General features: G+C 52.1%; 1 protein-coding gene across 3 annotated transcripts in view; it reads right to left on the bottom strand.

Annotated features, from left to right (window-relative positions):
- Nucleotides 1-14,462, bottom strand: part of LOC143767640 (uncharacterized) — a 430,474-nt gene that overhangs the window by 47,678 nt on the left and 368,334 nt on the right. The window contains exon 1 of one of the 3 annotated variants that reach the window (XM_077256086.1): nucleotides 4,877-5,073. The exons of the other annotated variants lie outside the window; for them this stretch is intronic. The gene's annotated coding sequence lies outside the window, so the exon portion shown is untranslated. Of the gene's footprint in view, nucleotides 1-4,876; nucleotides 5,074-14,462 lie in introns of those variants that run through there. 3 annotated transcript variants of the gene reach the window in all.

Genomic DNA, 14,462 nt, shown 5'->3' with positions numbered 1-14,462 from the left:
TAGAGAATAATGGAGCCTCCAGCACCTACCTCCACCTGCAGAGCCGCACTCCACATAGAGAATAATGGAGCCTCCAGCACCGACCTCCACCCGCAGAGCCGCACTCCAAATAGAGAATAATGGAGCCTCCAGCACCTACCTCCACCTGCAGAGCCGCACTCCACATAGAGAATAATGGAGCCTCCAGCACCGACCTCCACCCCCAGAGCCGCACTCCACATAGAGAATAATGGAGACCCAGCACCGACCGCCACCCGCAGAGCCGCACTCCACATAGAGAATAATGGAGCCTCCAGCACCGACCTCCACCCGCAGAGCCGCACTCCACAGAGAGAATAATGGAGCCTCCAGCACCGACCTCCACCCACAGAGCCGCACTCCACATAGAGAATAATGGAGCCTCCAGCACCGACCTCCACCCTCAGAGCCGCACTCCACATAAAGAATAATGGAGCCTCCAGCACCAATCTCCACCCGCAGAGCCGCACTCCACATAGAGAATAATGGAGCCTCCAGCACCGACCTCCACCCACAGAGCCGCACTCCACATAGAGAATAATGGAGCCTCCAGCACCGACCTCCACCCGCAGAGCCGCACTCCACATAGAGAATAATGGAGCCTCCAGCACCGACCTCCACCCGCAGAGCCGCACTCCACATAGAGAATAATGGAGCCTCCAGCACCGACCTCCACCCGCAGAGCCGCACTCCAAATAGAGAATAATGGAGCCTCCAGCACCAATCTCCACCCGCAGAGCCGCACTCCACATAGAGAATAATGGAGCCTCCAGCACCGACCTCCACCCGCAGAGCCGCACTCCACATAGAGAATAATGGAGCCTGCAGCACCGACCTCCACCCGCAGAGCCGCACTCCACATATAGAATAATGGAGCCTCCAGCACCGACCTCCACCCGCAGAGCCGCACTCCACATAGAGAATAATGGAGCCTCCAGCACGGACCTCCACCCGCAGAGCCGCACTCCACATAGAGAATAATGGAGCCTCCAGCACCGACCTCCACCCACAGAGCCGCACTCCACATAGAGAATAATGGAGCCTCCAGCACCGACCTCCACCCGCAGAGCCGCACTCCACATAGAGAATAATGGAGCCTCCAGCACCGACCTCCACCCGCAGAGCCGCACTCCACATAGAGAATAATGGAGCCTCCAGCACCGACCTCCACCCGCAGAGCCGCACTCCAAATAGAGAATAATGGAGCCTCCAGCACCAATCTCCACCCGCAGAGCCGCACTCCACATAGAGAATAATGGAGCCTCCAGCACCGACCTCCACCCGCAGAGCCGCACTCCACACAGAGAATAATGGAGCCTGCAGCACCGACCTCCACCCGCAGAGCCGCACTCCACATATAGAATAATGGAGCCTCCAGCACCGACCTCCACCCGCAGAGCCGCACTCCACATAGAGAATAATGGAGCCTCCAGCACGGACCTCCACCCGCAGAGCCGCACTCCACATAGAGAATAATGGAGCCTCCAGCACCGACCTCCACCCGCAGAGCCACACTCCACATAGAGAATAATGGAGCCTCCAGCACCGACCTCCACCCGCAGAGCCGCACTCCACATAGAGAATAATGGAGCCTCCAGCGCCTACCTCCACCCGCAGAGCCGCACTCCACATAGAGAATAATGGAGCCTCCAGCACCGACCTCCACACGCAGAGCCGCACTCCACATAGAGAATAATGGGGCCTCCAGCACCGACCTACACCCGCAGAGCTGCACTCCACATAGAGAATAATGGAGCCTCCAGCACCGACCTCCACATAGAGAATAATGGAGCCTCCAGCACCGACCTCCACCCGCAGAGCCGCACTCCACATAGAGAATAATGGAGCCTCCAGCACCGACCTCCACCCGCACTCCACATAGAGAATAATGGAGCCTCCAGCACCGACCTCCACCCGCAGAGCCGCACTCCACATAGAGAATAATGGGGCCTCCAGCACCGACCTCCACCCGCAGAGCCGCACTCCACATAGAGAATAATGGAGCCTCCAGCACCGACCTCCACCCGCACTCCACATAGAGAATAATGGAGCCTCCAGCACCGACCTCCACCCGCAGAGCCGCACTCCACATAGAGAATAATGGAGCCTCTAGCACCGACCTCCACCCGCAGAGCCGCACTCCAAATAGAGAATAATGGAGCCTCCAGCACCGACCTCCACCTGCAGAGCCGCACTCCACATAGAGAATAATGGGGCCTCCAGCACCGACCTCCACATAGAGAATAATGGAGCCTCCAGCACCGACCTCCACCCGCAGAGCCGCACTCCACATAGAGAATAATGGGGCCTCCAGCACCGACCTCCACCCGCAGAGCCGCACTCCACATAGAGAATAATGGAGCCTCCAGCACCGACCTCCACCCGCAGAGCCGCACTCCACATAGAGAATAATGGAGCCTCCAGCACCGACCTTCACCCGCAGAGCCGCACTCCACATAGAGAATAATGGAGCCTCCAGCACCGACCTCCACCCGCAGAGCCGCACTCCAAATAGAAAATAATGGAGCCTCCAGCACCGACCTCCACCCGCAGAGCCGCACTCCACATAGAGAATAATGGAGCCTCCAGCACCGACCTCCACCCGCAGAGCCGCACTCCACATAGAGAATAATGGGGCCTCCAGCACCGACCTCCACCCGCAGAGCCGCACTCCACATAGAGAATAATGGAGCCTCCAGCACCGACCTCCACCCGCAGAGCCGCACTCCACATAGAGAATAATGGAGCCTCCAGCACCGACCTTCACCCGCAGAGCCGCACTCCACATAGAGAATAATGGAGCCTCCAGCACCGACCTCCACCCGCAGAGCCGCACTCCAAATAGAAAATAATGGAGCCTCCAGCACCGACCTCCACCCGCAGAGCCGCACTCCACATAGAGAATAATGGAGCCTCCAGCACCGACCTCCACCCGCAGAGCCGCACTCCACATAGAGAATAATGGAGCCTCCAGCACCGACCTCCACCCGCAGAGCCGCACTCCACATAGAGAATAATGGAGCCTCCAGCACCGACCTCCACCCGCAGAGCCGCACTCCACATAGAGAATAATGGAGCCTCCAGCACCTACCTCCACCCGCAGAGCCACACTCCACATAGAGAATAATGGAGCCTCCAGCACCGACCTCCACCCGCAGAGCCGCACTCCACATAGAGAATAATGGAGCCTCCAGCACCGACCTCCACCCGCAGAGCCGCACTCCACATAGAGAATAATGGAGCCTCCAGCACCAACCTCCACCCGCAGAGCCGCACTCCACATAGAGAATAATTGAGCCTCCAGCACCGACCTCCACCCGCAGAGCCGCACTCCACATAGAGAATAATGGAGCCTCCAGCACCGACCTCCACCCGTAGAGCCGCACTCCACAAAGGGAATAATGGAGCCTCCAGCACCGACCTCCACCCGCAGAGCCGCACTCCACATAGAGAATAATGGAGCCTCCAGCACCGACCTCCACATAGAGAATAATGGAGCCTCCAGCACCGACCTCCACCCGCAGAGCCGCACTCCACATAGAGAATAATGGAGCCTCCAGCACCGACCTCCACCCGCACTCCACATAGAGAATAATGGAGCCTCCAGCACCGACCTCCACCCGCAGAGCCGCACTCCAAATAGAGAATAATGGAGCCTCCAGCACCGACCTCCACCCGCAGAGCCGCACTCCAAATAGAGAATAATGGAGCCTCCAGCACCGACCTCCACCCGCAGAGCCGCACTCCACATAGAGAATAATGGAGCCTCCAGCACCGACCTCCACCCGCAGAGCCGCACTCCACATAGAGAATAATGGAGCCTCCAGCACTGACCTCCTCCCGCACTCCACATAGAGAATAATGGAGCCTCCAGCACCGACCTCCACCCGCAGAGCCGCACTCCAAATAGAGAATAATGGAGCCTCCAGCACCGACCTCCACCCGCAGAGCCGCACTCCAAATAGAGAATAATGGAGCCTCCAGCACCGACCTCCACCCGCAGAGCCGTACTCCACATAGAGAATAATGGAGCCTCCAGCACCGACCTCCACCCGCAGAGCCGCACTCCACATAGAGAATAATGGAGCCTCCAACACCGACCTCCACCCGCAGAGCCGCACTCCACATAGAGAATAATGGAGCCTCCAGCACCGACCTCCACCCGCACTCCACATAGAGAATAATGGAGCCTCCAGCACCGACCTCCACCCGCAGAGCCGCACTCCACATAGAGAATAATGGAGCCTCCAGCACCTACCTCCACCTGCAGAGCCGCACTCCACATAGAGAATAATGGAGCCTCCAGCACCGACCTCCACCCGCAGAGCCGCACTCCAAATAGAGAATAATGGAGCCTCCAGCACCTACCTCCACCTGCAGAGCCGCACTCCACATAGAGAATAATGGAGCCTCCAGCACCGACCTCCACCCCCAGAGCCGCACTCCACATATAGAATAATGGGGCCTCCAGCACCGACCTCCACCCGCAGAGCCGCACTCCACATAGAGAATAATGGAGCCTCCAGCACCGACCTCCACCCGCAGAGCCGCACTCCACATAGAGAATAATGGAGACCCAGCACCGACCTCCACCCGCAGAGCCGCCCTCCACATAGAGAATAATGGAGCCTCCAGCACCGACCTCCACCCGCAGAGCCGCACTCCACATAGAGAATAATGGAGACCCAGCACCGACCTCCACCCGCAGAGCCGCCCTCCACATAGAGAATAATGGAGCCTCCAGCACCGACCTCCACCCGCAGAGCCGCACTCCACATAGAGAATGGGGCCTCCAGCACCGACCTCCACCCACAGAGCCGCACTCCACATAGAGAATAATGAAGCCTCCAGCACCGACCTCCACCCGCAGAGCCGCACTCCACATAGAGAATAATGGAGCCTCCAGCACCGACCTCCACCCGCAGAGCCGCACTCCACAGAGAGAATAATGGAGCCTCCAGCACCGACCTCCACCCGCAGAGCAGCACTCCACATAGAGAATAATGGAGCCTCCAGCACCGACCTCCACCTGCAGAGCCGCACTCCACATACAGCTGCTCTGTGCGCACAGGACCTGTGATGAGGTCACAGGAGGGGAGGAGTCAGGGGTCACATGATCAGGGGCCTCAGTGTATACAGGACTCTGCTGTGCTGTTGTCATGGTGCTGGATGAGGGGAAGTTTATTTGTGGGGTCAGGAGGGGTTTACAGTGTGGATGTAGCTGAGCCGTGTGTGTACGAGGTGTATTATTATTATTATTATTTATTATTATAGCGCCATTTATTCCATGGCGATTTATATGTAAGGAGGGATATACATAATAAAAACAAGTACAATAATCTTAAACAATTCAAGTCATAACTGGTACAGGAGGAGTGAGGACCCTGCCCGCGAGGGCTCACAATCTACAAGGGATGGGTGAGAATACAGTAGGTGAGGATAGAGCTGATCGTGCAGCGGTTGGTTGATCGGTGGTTACTGCAGGTTGTAGGCTTGTCGGAAGAGGTGGGTCTTCAGGTTCTTTTTGAAGGTTTCGATGGTGGGCGAGAGTCTGATGTGTTGTGGTAGAGGGTTCCAGAGTAGGGGTGATACACGAGAGAAATCTTGTATACGATTGTGGGAAGAGGAGATAAGAGGGGAGTAGAGAAGGAGATCTTGTGAGGATCGGAGGTTGCGTGTAGGTAAGTACCGGGAGACGAGGTCACAGATGTATGGAGGAGACAGGTTGTGGATGGCTTTGTATGTCATGGTTAGGGTTTTGTACTGGAGTCTCTGGGCAATGGAGAGCCAGTGAAGGGATTGACAGAGGGGAGAAGCTGGGGAATAGCGGGGGGACAGGTGGATTAGTCGGGCAGCAGAGTTTAGAATAGATTGGAGGGGTGCGAGAGTGTTTGAGGGGAGGCCACAGAGCAGGAGGTTACAGTAGTCGAGGCGGGAGATGATGAGGGCATGGACTAGGGTTTTTGCAGATTCTTGGTTGAGGAATGAACGATTGGTGAAATGTTTTTGAGTTGAAGTCGGCAGGAAGTGGAAAGGGCTTGGATATGCGGTTTGAAGGAGAGATCAGCTTCAAGGATTACCCCGAGGCAGCGAGCTTGTGGGACTGGGGAGAGTGGGCAGCCATGCACTGTAATGGATAGGTTCGTTGGGGGGGGTCGCATGAAATGGGGGAAAGACAATGAATTCTGTTTTGTCCATGTTAAGTTTCAGAAATCTAGCGGAGAAGAAGGATGAAATAGTGGACAGACATTGAGGGATTCTGGTTAGTAGGGAGGTGATTTCTGGTCCAGAGATGTAGATCTGTGTGTCATCAGCATAGAGATGATACTGAAAGCCATGAGATTCTATGAGCTGTCGTAGGCCAAAGGTGTAAATGGAGAAGAGCAGGGGCCCTAGGACTGAACCTTGTGGGACTCCGACAGATAGGGGGCGAGGTGAGGAGGTGGTGTGTGAGTGGGAGACGCTGAATGTCCGGTCTGTTAGGTATGATGAGATCCAGGATAGGGCCAAGTCTGTGATGCCAAGGGATGAGAGGGTCTGTAGTAAGGGAATGGTCCACTGTGTCAAAGGCAGCCGACAGGTCGAGGAGGACAGAGTAGTGTCGCTTGCTCTTGGCAGTTAAGAGGTCATTGGTGACCTTAGTTATGGCAGTTTCATTGGAATGGTGTGACCGGAAGCCAGATTGTAAGCGGTCAAAGAGGGAGCAAGAAGAGAGATGGGAGGACAGTTCAAGGTAGACGTGTTGTTCCAGTAGTTTTGAGGCATAGGGGAGAAGTGATATAGGGCGATAGCTAGATACAGAGGATGGGTCAAGAGAGGGCTTTTTGAGGATAGGTGTGATGGAGGCATGTTTAAAGCTTGAGGGGAAAACACCAGTTGTTAGTGATAGGTTGAAGAGATGGGTTATGGTTGGGATGAAGACTGTGGTGAGGTTTGGGATGAAGTGGGATGGGAGCGGGTCAAGTGCACAGATGGTGAGATGCGATCTTGAGAGTAGAGTGGAGAGTTGATCTTCTGTAATGGTGGAGAAGTTGGTTTTGGAGGTGGGGGGCTGGGAAGTCAGGAGGAAGGGCTCTGGGGGTTGTTGACCAAAACTGTCTCTGATGTTATCAATCTTCTGCTTGAAAAATGAGGCAAAGTCTTCAGCTGAGATAAGTGGGGAGGGAGGAGGTGCCGGGGGACGGAGGAGAAAATTGAAGGTATTGAATAACTGTTTAGGGTTGCGAGACAGGGAGGATATGAGAGATGAGAAGTAGGTTTGTTTAGCTGTGGCGAGTGTGGTCTTGAAAGTAGTGAGGGACTGTTTGAATGCGATGAAGTGCTCGTTGGAGTGGGATCTTTTCCATCTGCGCTCAGCAGCCCTGGAAGCTCGTGTATGGAGGTGTATAGAGCGGAGCCGTGTGCGTACGAGGTGCACGGTGCGGAGCTGTGTGCATGCGAGGTGACGGTGTAGAGCTGTGTGCGTACGAGGTGCACGGAGCGGAGCCGTCTGCCTACAAGGTGCATGGAGATGAACCACTAGTGTACGAGGTGTACGGAGCGGAGCCGTGTGTGTACGAGGTGTACGGAGCAAAGCCGCGTGTGTGTACGAGGTGTATGGAGCAGAGCCGCGTGTGTACGGGTGTGCGGAGCAGAGCCGTGTGTGTATGGGTGTGCGGAGCAGAGCTGTGTGTGTACGGGTGTGCGGAGCAGAGCTGTGTGTGTACGGGTGTGCGGAGCGGAGCCACGGGTGTACGAGGTGTATGGAGCAGACTGTATGTAACAGAAGAACATGGTGTACGCTGTGCACAGAGCGGAGCCGTGTGTGATGCTTCGGGTATATAGGCCGCAGTGCAGACACTTGCTGAGTGTGAGGAGTGGAGTGGGATCTCAGTGAGAAGATAATCTCCGCTGCTCCCTCCATTGATGCCGTACACGGTGCGCAGCAATGATAGATGTGATCGTGCTCTTTGGATCTCAACATTGTGACGTTTCGGTATAATAACGTTTCTCAGACACTCGCTGGATGGGGGCGCTGTGGGCAGGAATATCTTATAGGACGCTGCACAATGTAGAAACCAATTTCTTGAGAATGAGGCGACCCCCAGAATGTGGCAGGAGATCTCGCTTCCGTGGCTCCAGAGGGAATAATTACTGTTTGGTTTCTGGATTGTACATTTGTCTGGAATAATATGCAGCGGCCAGAACAGCGACCCCCACCCCCAAAGTAACTCCATTTCAGATCGACAGTCCTCAGGGAATCCATCTGGGTGTGGGGGACATTTTCTTCCCACTATTGCTTGATAGATCTTTATATTTCTGGTTATGGAAAGAAAAAAAATTTTTTGCCACTAAAATGTTGTTTTAGGTGCAAACTTTTGAATTTCACAGAGTAAAATGGAGCCACAATTTATACAGAAATTTCTCCCCAATCCTGAGGTCAGAAATGACTGCACACGGCCGGGCTCCAATGGGGAGAGTCACTGTTTTGCTTTTGGAGCAGTAATTTGGCAGTCCTCACTTGTGGGGGTTAATTACAAAGCCCCCGAGGTGTGTGAAGACATATAAGCCCCTAAAGTGACCCCATTTCGGACACTGTACCCACCAGGGAAGTCATCTCAGGGTGTAATGGGCATTTTTATCCCACGGCTGTCACTGATCTTTATCACACGGTTGTGAAGATAATATTACATTTGTTCTGAGGCGCAGCGAGGGGTTCAGCTCAGGGGGAAAACATCTGAGTGGGCTCCTAACCAGGTGTTACGGTGGTACCTCACCTGCCCTCTCAGCACCTCCCTACTCACTATGGTCACCACTGCACATCTTCTCAACATGTTGCTTCCATTTGGCCTGATGGCAGGATTGGCTAGTCTCTACTGGCTGCTGTGTCCTTCAGATATTAGGTTCCCCAGCCTATCCCGTGCCGGCAGGTCCTGTATTAGGCAGCTCCACCCACTACTCTGCTGAATGTTGGTTGCTAGGCAGTTCATTCTGCAAGTGTCCAGTTTGTGTTGCCTGTTGTACCTCACACTTGTGTCTCTGACTCTTCCATCAGCTGCTCCAGTCCTGGGGACTACCCTGGAGTCCAGTGGCTGTCCAGCCTATCCTCTCCACTAGTGGCTCTAGTGAAGACCTGGTGGACACCTAGGTAACAGCAAAAATTAGGATATATAAAATTTAACCTTTTAATAAATTTTAAGATAAAACATCAAAATAACAAACAACGTAGACAACATCTAAAGTGCAAACGTGACCAAGTGTTGTACAACAATAGAAAGTGAGTACAACTTATCCGACAGTTACATACGGTGCAAGTCCTCTCAGTGGAATACCTAAGACATTTGTAGGAGAAAACCATGTGCTTATTAGTAAAGGACTGGTACTGACCGATCATCATACTACATTAGGTGAGCGACAGGGGAAAGAGAAGATAGACCGGTCAAGGCCGATATAAACCTAAACTTTATTAAACATAAAGGGAACAGGTGAGGGGGAAAAGGTAGACTGAAATTGTCACACAATGTACTATAGAAAATGGAGGCACATTACCATGGGGGCATCTGCACATCCTTGTGAATCTTAAGGTACCTTCACACTAAACGACTTTGCAACGATAACGATAGCGATCCGTGACGTTGCAGCGTCCTGGATAGCGATATCGTTGTGTTTGACACGCAGCAGCGATCTGGATCTTGCTGTGATATCGCTGGTCGTTGTTGAAAGTCCAGAACTTTATTTGATCGTCAGATCGGCGTGTATCGTCGTGTTTGACAGCAAAAGCAACGATGCCAGCAATGTTTTACAATGGTAACCAGGGTAAATATTGGGTTACTAAGCGCAGGGCCGCGCTTAGTAACCCGATGTGTACCCTGGTTACCATTGTAAATGTAAAAAAAAAAAAAAACAGTGCATACTCACCTTCTGATGTCCGTCAGGTCCCTGGCCGTCTGCTTCCCGCACTGACTGTGAGCGCCGGCCGGCCGTAAAGCACAGCACAGCAGTGACGTCACCGCTGTGCTCTGCTTACTTTACGGCCGGCGGGAGCTCACAGTCAGTGCGGGAAGCAGACGGCCAGGGACCTGACGGACATCAGAAGGTGAGTCCTCAGGAAGTTCAAGTCAACATTGGAACCCTGTGGTTGTGGTGCTCCCGAGCTAGTGTGGTAATGGCTGGGAGTAATTGTTGGTACATTTTATGTTCACTTTTTGTTTGGTAATCACCAGATCTTATGAGCTTCAAGGACTCCTCCCAGCATGTTAATGCTCTTTATGCTTTGATGTTTTATGGTATGTTCTTTTAATTCTTATATTGTCCCCTTTATTTGCAGGAATGATGTATACCCACCGAGTGCTTAATTTTATATTACCTAAGATGGTGGATAGCACAGACTGAGTGGATTACCTGGAGCCGGGCAGTTGGGGGGTCCTTGAAGTTGGTTACAAATTGGTCTGGAGGATCCATTGGGATATGGATTCCTCCTTTTGGTATTAAGTATGGTTCTGGATCTGGTGCAATGTGGAGGGGAGTTTTGGCAAGGGTTTGTTGGATCCTCAGGAAGTTCAAGTGAACATTAGAACCCTGTGGTTATGGTGCTCCCGAGCCAATGGGGCAACGGCTGGGAGTAATTGGTACATTTTATGTTCACTTTATGTTTGGTAATCGCCAGATCTTATGAGCTTCAAGGACTCCTCCCAGCGAGCTATGATTATGCTTTGTTGGGTTATTGTATGTTTGTTTTAACAAGGGTATGTATTAAAAAAAAGCACTTATTTGTTTCTTTTTTAGAGGGTCCTTGAAGCTAATTATAATTTGGTCAGTAGGGGTAACCATCTCAGGTATGGATCCTCTGTTTAGGTGGGGTATTCATCATAGTATGACCCCTTGTGTGGAGGAGTAAACATCTCGGGTATGGCCCCTGGATGGAGCGGTGTACATCATAGTATGTCCCCCTGGTATGGAGGGGTAACCATCTTTGGTATGACCCCCTGGTGTGGAGAAGTGACCATCGCGGTATGGCCCCCTGGTCTCCAGAAGCATCTATATCTTACAAGACCCTGTTAGGGTAAAGTCCCTGTGGTCATGGCAATCATATATTACATGCCTACAAATTAAATTGGGTCCTATGAGCTAGGAAAAATAGCTGAAAAAAAAAAATAGGCATGCATTTCAATACAATCGGTAGCTTCAAGGACGCTCTTTTTTCATGTGGCTTGAGAATGCTGAGGCACAGATTTTGACTGTTCATATTGACCAACTCCTGTTTCTTTCAAGGTTGTCGTCTGGACAATGTAGTAATATGGGTCATTAAACTGAAGAGCAAGGTACCTAATATGGGTGCCCTGGAGCCAGTGGGAGTGACTAAGGGAAAAGTAATAAAGTGCATCCCGATGCCCTTGAGCCAGTAGGAGCGGCTAAGGGTGAAGTAATCAAGTGCATTAACGTGAAGGGCAATGTGCCTATTCCCAATGCCTTTGTCCCAGTTGGAGAGGGTTAATGGTATATGTTATCAAGTGCCTGTAAAGCAATTAACAATGGCGTGGCAAGGTTATTAATAATGCCTGTGAAGGTGTGATATGCTATGTGGGTATCATTTTTGTGTATATTTCTATTTTACTGATTATCATGGTGTTACTATATCTTGTAGGATGAGTTGTTGTTTGCCATCTGATATTCTCCCCACAGTTCTGTATTGTTATCTCTCCACAGGGTCAGTGAATAATGGTGTTTGCTAATATGCTAATGACATATTTAACTAGCTTCATGAAACAATGACCCCCCTGTAGTGCCTTAACCCACCAGGCACCTTTGTCAGGTGGGGAGGCCTGAAAACCACCCCAACCTGTTTGACTACTCCTGGACATAAGGGGAGGACAGGAGCTGGGGGGAAAGCAGATCCTGTGTGGACCCATGAGGTGAAGACAGCACTTCAGAGAGAGAAAGAAGGGGATATGGACTGTTATCCTCTGTGCTGGATTGTTGGACTTTTATTCTGTTACTGAAATGCATTCGTGTTCTGGAATATTTTATCCTTTGTGTGATGGATCATATATATGGACCTTTCGTGTTTTGCATAAAGGTCTTGGAATTGTTCACTATTCTCTTGCTCTGTTGATTGTGTGATACCGGAGAAGGAACTCGTGACAACTGGTGGCAAGCGGTGGGATCAACAGAGCGTAACCTAATGGAGAACCACACACAGAGTGAGTACAGAAATTGTACTGTATCCAGTTTACAGGAGAGAGCCAGAGACCTGGGCCTGAACTACCAGGGACTGACTAAAGAGGCCTTAATCAATCTACTGGTGGGTGCTAGCCAGACCACCTACTCCCATATATCTGAAGGACGAGCACTGGAGACGAGGACCCCCACCCCAAAAAACCAGTGGGTGGTGTGGTGCGAAGAAGAGATGGCGGTTCTGGGCCCAGGTGTCTCTCAGGAGTACAAGGAGGAGGCTGCCCGCTGGGCACAGCAGAGACAAGAAGCAATGGAGGTTGAAAGAAGGAGTAACGCAATGTGGAATGTAAACCCAACAATCAGGGATATGTACGGATCACCCAGACAGAGTTTAAGCCATTTGATGAGGCTTCCGGAGATGTGGAGGGGTTCTTTAAGGACTTTGAGCAGTAGTGTGCTGTGATGGAGGTGCCCCACTCTGGCTGGATGCGTTTGTTAGTGGGCCTCCTGAACGGTAGCCTGGCGGAGGCTTACCGAACCATTGACTCACAGCGGAATCGGGATTATAACATTGTAAAGCAGACTATCCTGGACTACCAGGTTATCACCCCAGACTCATATATGGCCAAGTTCCGAGACCTCCCATGCACTACAGGGGGATCGTATAGGATGTATGCATGTAAGATGTCCCAGGCATGTCGGAGATGGCTGGAAGCAGAAAATGTCTTTACTGTGGAAGATACAGGCGTTCCTTATAGAAAAATTTCTTCCCAAGTGCTCCGCAGAGGTATGGGAATGGGTCCGGGAGAGCACGCCGTGCACCGTGGATAGAGCTGCAGCCCTGGCCAATGAAGCCCTTACTATCCGACCGCAATGGAGGAGGCTTCTGGACAATGAACCACGGCCTTTGACCGTGCCCCGTCCCCCTCCGATTATATCTGCCCCTCCACCCAGCTGCAGGCCGATGACAATCACAGCTCACAATCCTGGGCCCCAACAGTTCCGACCACGACCTGGGGGTATCAAAGAGAGATGATACGGGTGTGGGCAACCTGGACATTTGCAGTCTGGCTGTCCCTCAACGATTCGAAGGGAGCCCCAAGCAGACCCACCTCATCCAGTACATCTTGTGCACTCCATCCCGCCTGAGGAAGAGCTACCAGCACCCCCACCAGAGTGGACCACCGACCACGGCACCATAGATACCCCTCCTGGAGTGTACAGACTCCGGCCTTTGTCCATCAGAAATACACAGCAACAGCATTGCCACCTGCAGGATGTCTTAATTGATGGATACAAAGTGTCAGGATTTAGAGACACAGGGGCATTCCTGACTATTGTTGACCCTTCGCGTGGTTCGACCCGAGGCAATTCACCAGGGCCCGGGAATTCCCATTGTCCTGGCGGGGGGCGTCCGCAAATATATACAGCGAGCTTTGGTACGTTTGGATTTCAGTTTTGGAGAAAAACTGTGTTGGATTGGCGTTATGGGAGGACTTCCTGCAGATATCCTCCTTGGAAATGACATTGGGGAGATGCAAAGTCATTTTGTGGGAGCAGAAGGTCCGTGGGCCTCTCCTTCTGAAAGAACAATTGGAGGGAGATATCGCAGATCCCGGAACGCCCATCATTCCCTACGTTCTAGAGTTCAGAGACTGTCTCGCCCAGCTAGCTACCTTGGCTAATGAACATCAGCTAACAGCCCAGTCCAGACAAAAAAACCTGGTATGACCATAAAGCCAGGACCCGGGAATTTATGGACAAGTGCTCATGATTATTGCAACCCCTACCACTGTACAAGGAACTATAAACAGTGGAGCAAAGTGGACTAAAGTGAGCAGGCCAGATGTCTGTGTAGACCTAATGGCATGCTTACATATTATGAGGGGGGAGAGGTTGTGATGGTGTGATATGGCCCTGCGCTTAGTTACCCGATGTTTACCCTGGTTACAAGCGAAGACATCGCTGGATCGCTGTCACACACAACGATCCAGCGATGTCAGCGGGTGATCAAGCGACGAAAGAAAGTTCCAAACGATCTGCTACGACGTACGATTCTCAGCAGGGTGTCTGATCGCAGTAGCGTGTCAGACACAGCGATATCGTAATGATATCGCTAGAACGTCACGAATCGTAACGTCGTAGCGATGGAAATTTCAATGTGTGACGGTACCCTTACTGTATCTTGTAGGATGAGTTGTTATTTGCCATCTGATATTCTCCCCACAGTTCTGTATTGTTATCTCTCCACAGGGTCAGTGAATAATGTTGTTTGCTAATATGCTAATGAC

Source organism: Ranitomeya variabilis, chromosome 4 (genome assembly GCF_051348905.1).
Source record: "Ranitomeya variabilis isolate aRanVar5 chromosome 4, aRanVar5.hap1, whole genome shotgun sequence".
Lineage (NCBI taxonomy): Eukaryota > Metazoa > Chordata > Amphibia > Anura > Dendrobatidae > Ranitomeya > Ranitomeya variabilis.
This window is presented reverse-complemented; position numbering and strand designations above follow the sequence as displayed.